The sequence below is a fragment of the Eleginops maclovinus genome, chromosome 10 (assembly GCF_036324505.1).
Source record: "Eleginops maclovinus isolate JMC-PN-2008 ecotype Puerto Natales chromosome 10, JC_Emac_rtc_rv5, whole genome shotgun sequence".
Taxonomy (NCBI): Eukaryota; Metazoa; Chordata; class Actinopteri; order Perciformes; family Eleginopidae; genus Eleginops; species Eleginops maclovinus.
In genome coordinates, this window is record NC_086358.1 from 13,367,309 (window position 1) to 13,373,766 (window position 6,458).

General features: G+C 42.5%; 1 long non-coding RNA gene across 1 annotated transcript; it reads right to left on the reverse strand.

Annotated features, from left to right (window-relative positions):
• Positions 1–3,875: 3,875 nt before the first annotated feature.
• Positions 3,876–5,479, reverse strand: LOC134870657 (uncharacterized). The gene is made up of 3 exons (XR_010166588.1): positions 5,299–5,479; positions 4,894–5,033; positions 3,876–4,462 (listed from the first exon to the last, which is right to left on the reverse strand). It is a non-coding gene; the product is annotated as an uncharacterized LOC134870657 (long non-coding RNA).
• Positions 5,480–6,458: the final 979 nt, after the last annotated feature.

Genomic DNA, 6,458 nt, shown 5'->3' on the forward strand with positions numbered 1-6,458 from the left:
TTACTGATTAGACCGTGCATAAATTAATACCAGCAGCTGACACATCATCAGCGCTGGCTTGGTGAAACAGAAGACAGGTGTCTCTCTGGCATGTCTTTCCACAGTGTGTGTGTGTGTGTGTGTGTGTGTGTGTGTGTGTGTGTGTGTGTGTGTGTGTGTGTGTGTGTGTGTGTGTGTGTGCACACATAATACTGAGAGATAGAGGTCTGCAGTGTTAATCTGTCACACTCTGCCATGCTGTCTATGTTCAACCGAATGTTCATCAATCACAAGTGTCCGGTGAGCACACACACATCCAGACACACACTGTACAGTGCCAGCGCGTCTGCTTTAAAGTGACTCCGGCCACCCGCCACCATCGTCCCCTCCTCTGGCATATGTGGCACACACAGACACAGACACAGACACACAGACACAGACAGACACAGACACACACACAGACACACACACACACACACACACACACACACACACACACACACACACACACACACACACACACACACACACACACACACACACACACACACACACACACAGAGCAACTAAAGTGAAACCAAATGGCCCTTCAGCAGCAGCAGTACATCTGCAGTCATCCAAAACACTGACCCCAAAGGCTTTCTAACTGTGGAACACCTGGAGCTCACCCAGTCAGAAGAGGAAGGCCACATTTAAACCCATACCCCTCTTCCAAACTCCACCCGAAACATGGAATGGTGACAGGGTGACAGTCAGTATTTTGGGAATACATAGGCTCATCAATCATCGATTAGCTCACATATTTATTTGTTGTGTCAAACATAAACATTTGAACACTTTGCTTCATTGCACATCCAAGCCTCCTTTTCTTCCGGTCCCATTAATGGCCGATTCTCCATGGTGCCGCCCAGTTGTGCCATGCTGCAGACGCACAGCTTGCAGGAGAAGAAAAACACACTTCCGTAGCTTTTAGAGCTGTAAGCAGGTGTAAAAACAAGCCTACGGTGTGGAGGAGGGATGTGAAAAGGAGAGGAAACGGAGCAGGAAAGAAGGAAGAAGAGGTGAGGTATGTTACGCTCCAGTTCAGGCTGTGAGGTTTAGTCTCTGGCTCCTTCGTGTGGGAGAAGCCCATTAATCATTTCTGCTCACTGACAGAATACACAGACACACTTACACCCACATGCAAACATGCATGAGCACCCACACGTCAGTGCCGCAGCCCCTGCTGCCACATACACAGAGGAGCACAACCTAATTTTACCCCAACATGGCCCCCGATCATCTCTCGCCCACGCGCACCTCCACCACATCAAACCATCGAGTCATCCATCTTATACATTTATCTGGCCATCCATCTCTCCATCTCCCCACTTTGATAAGCGCTGGCAAATGCTCATGAGCCGTCAAATCTGCTTTCATTTCTTTCTCCACTTGGCAGCCGTTGAAAGAGAACACAATCTCAACATCACACCAAAGAAAACAAAGTGAGGGTGAAATGCTACGTAAACTGTGAGATGACATCAAAACCAAAAAGAAATGAGAACAAAAAAAGCTTTCTTGGTAAATACAACTGTTTCACAGAGACTCAGACTGGCTTAAAATAAACCTGCATGACTGAGAAGACTTTGTGCAAACAGTTTAAGTGGTAATATATCATGTGCAACTCTGGCTTAAGCTAGTTTGCCTGAGAACACAGATACCATTTTTAACTTGCAATGATTCTGAAAGTAATTCATTTTCAAATCAGTTAAAGAAATGAACACAAACGGTGTGGAGATTTTTGGGAACCTTTAAGAACAGTACAACATATTTCAAACTTGTTATTAAAAGCATTTTCATTTTCCATTGTCTGGATTTGAATGACTGATAGACTGTGACTCAGTGAGATGCCTTATTGGAAGTCGGTGAAATGGTTATTTAACTTAAGAGTATATCATTCTTATCTTCATTTTTCTTTCATTCAAATTTTGCACAGGAAATATGTTCATTTTATAAAGCCTACAAAACACTTATTTAGTTGCAACTATTACAGTAAAAGACAGTCAACTTTATGTAAGTGTTATAACAGCAGCCACCACTAGGGGCTATCTACTCCACAGGTTTCTCCACTTCTAAGCAGCAACCCTCCCAAGCCTCACTCAGCAACCACTTCTCATGACAAAGGATTAAAGGCTGAGTCCATTACAGAAAGTGTATAATTCCAGCAGTATGCATTTCACTAATGGATCCATCAAAGTTCTGTCTGAGTGAGAGAAAAGACAATTTAGAATGTAAAGCAGAGCGACCGCAGTTTTCCACATGAAGCCAGCATGTGCTGCTTTTCATTTCTATGTGAAAATCAGGAATGTGTGTGTTTTTTCCATTCAAAGAGACAATGATTATTCTGCAAAATTATCCACCAAGATGAGAAGGCACGATGAAAAAATGATACCCTTGAAGTGTTCTGCAACGGCATGCAAAAGGGAGACGAACAAATATGTACTGTATGCGTTTTAACCTGTGATGCTGCTAAAATATCAACATGGTGTTAGATATGCCCTATTGGGGAATGTAATAATCAGTTTGAAGTGCATAAGAAACAGATAAGAAAGATAGACACGCAACAGAGCTGCCACCGCCTGAAAAAGTTGGGGAAATGCATATGTAAATGCATGGGCTGGGGAAAGTTGGATGGAGATAATACATTTTAGTATATTGAGGCAGACAGACAGTGAACCACATATGGGCATAGAAAGTAGAATTGATTTAAAAGGGTGCCTGGATACAAAATAAACAAGCTGAAGGCAAGAGGTGGTAAACGATGAGGGAAATGAGGAATAAAGAGCCAGCCAAGAAAGCTAGATGACATGTTTAAGACCATCAGAAAAACTGAGTAGGATAGAGAGGTAATATGTTTCAGCCCTGCTTTTCACCTTTGTGTGGCAGACACTACAGGTATGGATTAATGAGGTAAGTCGTTTCTGACTTCCATCTGCCCCTTCAAATGGATTTCATCGGGAAAATGCCTCGAGGGGATGTCAGTGCTAATTGCTTCCCATTTAGCCAAATCAAATGAGTTACATCTCACAGGGTTGTTAAAATATGAGTGGGCTGTCAGATACAATATGAAAGGGACTTGATTAAACCCTCAGGGGTCACAGAGCCCCAGTTTGAAAATGTCTTGCTCAGGCTAAGAATAACCAGATGTTTTGATGCTAATGCGTGGCAAATCCATTCAAAGACTGGCGATAGAGAGACATTTTGATATTAATAGATAAACATCTTTAGGGAAAAAAACATTAGTAGTCAGGAATTATTTGAAAATTAATTTGATGGTTGTCAAGATCTACTTTAAGACTTTAAATCGAAATAAAATTCTGAGCAGATATCACCAGTATTCCTCAATGGACTGAAAAAAAGTGATTTTGACATGATTATTACTGTAATATGTAATCAGAGACTAAAATAGCTCTGGCTTTGAGTCTGTTTTTATAAATATGATTATTACTGTGACAACAGAGAGGGAGAAAAATAAAAGGCTTGGCTTTAAAAGCGATCTCGCTTTCTGCCAGTGTTATTACATGTGCAAAAGTCACCATCAAACTGGATTAGGGGAATAGGATTGCGATGCTTGCCTTTGATCTGCCAGATTACAGTAAATCTTCCGCGGCACAGAAAGAAAAGTTAGCGCGCGAGACAGAGAAAAACGGAGACAGGGAGGAGGGGGATTCAGCAGGGGCCCGATATCTATGCCGTCTCTCAGCTTAGCCGAATTCTTCCCCCCTCGCCTCGTGCTTCCAGGAGATTTGGTGGGGCTGTGATGTCTAATTCCGATGAGACACAATCGGGACAGTTGCTAGTATGGCAGCCGAGAAAAAAAAAGGAAGGGAGATGGAGAGAAAGAAAGACAATTTCAATAATGAAATCTGTTTATTCCACCCCCATTTAAGATCCACTCAACCATACATGTTTATGGAGAGAGATCAAATGTTCCTAGGAGATAAAAGCTCATATTAGTTAGTCAACAAAACAGCACTCTGGCACCATTCTCCCCAGAGCCTTTTACATATGATATACTTATTTGATGTAGGGTGGGTGCCACAATTTTCAAATCTGATGTATTAGATTTTCAGTGAGTGCAGTTAGATTAGAGCTGCTGCTGTTCATCTCCGCGGAAGAACAAGGCTTGATAATAGCTCTGCTAATGAACTCCAGACTACAGCGGAGGAGTTGAGAGCTGGCTCCTGGCTAATCTCAGAACAAATGTACCCTCCTCTCTACATCACCACCACCTCTATGCTGCTCCCGCTGCCACCTTGACAGCATGCTCACTTATATAATGATGTCGTTTGGCGTACAAAACTCCCTCAGCTCAGTTTCCTCACAAGGAGCAGTAACGAGACCTTTAGCGCGACCATCATATCTGCCCGGCTGTCGGGAACCTGGAGATCCTTCAACGCTCTGGATAATGAACCTTCCTCCGGAGTCGGCCGGGAATTAATCTCTGAGCGGCAGGGAAGGACAGGAGAAGAAGACAGACATTGAGAAAGAAAAGGAAGAGGAGAGGAAATTATCGTTAGGGTGTGAATGAGAGAACACGACTTGTGAAAAAACAAGTTTTAAAGAGTGTTTTAGTTTTAAGACACCAAGTAGGGCCTGGAGAGTCAATTAATAATTGCTCTGAAATACTGTCCCCACAAGGCTACCCTTATTACACGAGTCAGTTGGTCCTATAACAAGCCGCCGCTCTGCTGGCGTCAATCTGTTCTCTTGCTAACGACTCCGGATAGACCCAATATCAATGATTCTCTGGACATTAGTCATCAAGTGAGAGGAAGTCAAGATTATTGCAATGTCATTCTTAATAAATGCAGACGCTTTTCCACATCCTCCAAATGTTCTTTCTTAATAGATGTTTTTCTCTTTTTCTATTACTTGTTTCACGTCTCCTCTCTTGTTTCCTTGAATTCATCATCTTTATTCCTTGCTTTTCTCCATTTTTCATCCATCTTCTTTCTATCCTTCTTCCTCTGTCTGGGTGTGTGTGCCCAGTGTGCAGCCTCTGGGGTAAATAGCTGGAAAACATTCAGACATTAATCAGCCTGTCGCCAGACAGCGCTGACATCACAGTGTTAGCAGGATAAACACACGCAGGCAGACAGTCTTGCGCGAGTGTGCGCACACCAACACACACTCAGGTAGTTTTTTCTAAGGGCAGCCCGTTCCTTTTCTCTCTGCAGCAGGATAAACAGGTAATCAGTCTGCAATGGGATGCTAATTGGCAAACGTATAGTACATGCACACATAAACACACATGTACAGAGATGCACATGCGTTCACCTTGGCTGGGCTGATTTGGCTGGCTGAAGAGGGACAGTAAACAGAGGTGACCTCATGTTGATGACCTAATAGGGTGTCCACAAGGAAAATGTGTCCACAGCCAGAGGAGACAGGGTGGTGTTGGCACCATATCCAAGGTCCTTGTCGACGTCATATATGTGGTTTCTCCCCCTCAGCTTGTCTTGTCTTTTCTTTTCTTTTTACAAATGAGAGATAATATGTTAGTGAGCTTTGAAGGTGCTGATACAGTAAAATGTTTACCATTGAAGAGCCAGGTTTAGCCTCCCTGATACCATTATTTATGCTAAACTAACTGCTTCCTGAAGCTGCATATTTAACATTGGAAACATGATGGTGGAATCATTCTGAGATTTTAAAAGTGTCTAGGTGTTAAGCAGTTTTTTAAGGTTCCATACCAACCATTTAATCTCAACTAGACTTTTGTTTGACCTCCCAAGCTGGCTAAGCTGATCATAAATTGGAACATGTGGAGTTGAAACACCACAGACCAGTGTTACTGTAGGTCACAGAGGACTGTCACCAGTGTCACATAAGACCTACTGTACAAACCAGCCTTTTTAAATAACCAAGATACCGCCAAAGGCCACAGCAATTTATCGTCCACTCCATCTATATTTTAGTCAGCCCTCAAAAATACGCCTGTATGTACACTACAACGTATTGATATTGAGAAAGTGAAATAGTTCCACTGACTGGTTAGAGAACGATTCATGTCAGTTAACGCAGCATCTCTACCTTGATCAGCTAAGAAACACACCTACGTTGAGAGAGAACGAACCACAGTTTAAAAGGAAATAGAGTAAAGTACTTGTTCCCAAAGATTGTCGTACCATGCAGTGGTGTGAGGAGAATCTGTCTTAAACCTCATAGATCAGTTCAATCCAATCAATTGGATCATAACACAATAATAAGGTCTTATTATAAACTTCCTGCATTTTTTAAACCTAACTTCATATGCAGTCTTGAGCTTCTCAGAATTTCAAAATACACATGCTTTTTGTTGCACACATGCTGAAGAGACTGAAATGGAGATAGAAAAACAGACACCCAGACACACACACACACACACACAGATGTTAACACAGAGGGTGTCAGAGGGTTGATGTGGTAGAGGTTGTGGAACAAAGGCAGATTTGGTT